This window comes from Kryptolebias marmoratus, linkage group LG7 (assembly GCF_001649575.2).
Source record: "Kryptolebias marmoratus isolate JLee-2015 linkage group LG7, ASM164957v2, whole genome shotgun sequence".
Classification (NCBI taxonomy): domain Eukaryota; kingdom Metazoa; phylum Chordata; class Actinopteri; order Cyprinodontiformes; family Rivulidae; genus Kryptolebias; species Kryptolebias marmoratus.
Window position 1 is genome coordinate 22582240 of NC_051436.1, and position 1190 is coordinate 22583429.

Sequence of the window (1190 nt, forward strand, 5' to 3'; positions counted from 1 at the left end):
GATGTTCCCTGCTTTAACATTCCTGATTCAGATGATTACATGAGCGCTCAAGCAGGGAAACATCGAAAACATGCAGGGCAGCGTGGCATGAGGACCATAGTTGAAAAACACTAGAATATGATGAAAAGACTTAATATGTGCCAAATAAGCTAAAAACATGCATTTATTTTTACTGCAAATTCAATAAATACATTTAAATACAAGTTACATTTTGTGTTTACTCTGTCATTTAGCTTGACTGAATTTTGAATTCTGAATTTTCCAATTTTAGCTTTCTTTTCTCTGTACTGTCTTTAGGCATCTGGGAGAAGTTTGTTGCGATATAGTCCCCTTTGTTTTGAAAGCAGCATTAAGCAGGAGAATACAGCGGTAACACCGGAATACTGTTTGTTTCGGTCTGTGGCCTTCAAAGATTGCGCCGACCGACTGTGTGAGACGTAAACGCCACACAACGTCACTGCGCAGTGACGTCGGTTCCAAAGCTCTATTCTAGCCACACAGACACACTCACCAGAAGGAAACAAACACACCCCAGAGAAGTTTCCCCCTGCCCACACGAACACTGTCATTCTATTGGCTGGAACGGTTGCTAGGCGACAGTGCTCAAATCCACGAGAGAGCAGGAAAAATCTGCGAGCGAGCAGAGAGGTTTACAAGCGCAGATTTGATCTGTGAGAGAGAGAGAAGTTTTGCGCACGAGGAGAAAATCTGAGCGCAAACAGATTTGAGAAAGAGAATATTTGGAAGAGAGCAGAAGTTTAGAGTGCAAGCGTTAAAAGTTTTGAAAGCAAGAGATGAAATCCTGCTTGCAAATCGAATATATGCGCTCTCGACTTATGGCAAAATTCTCTTTCCATAAACTTCTAGGGTTTTTCCACCAATGCAGATGTTAAGATGTTTATGCAATACACAATTAAAATTCAACTGTGTTTACATTGTTTTTTTTTCTAATTAAAAATCATCTAGTTTAATGATTTATGAATTAACTACCACATAATTCATTTCTGTATTTCTGTAACTAGGTAATGTGTTTAATATCGAACTTCTGATTACATGTTTCTCCTATATAGCACTTCTTTGTGATTACATGACATATTTTCATGAAACAACTTGGACAAAAGTAAAAGTGATTACATGATACATTTTCATAGGACAGCTTTTGGCTGGGCTCACAAACTCACACCTTACAG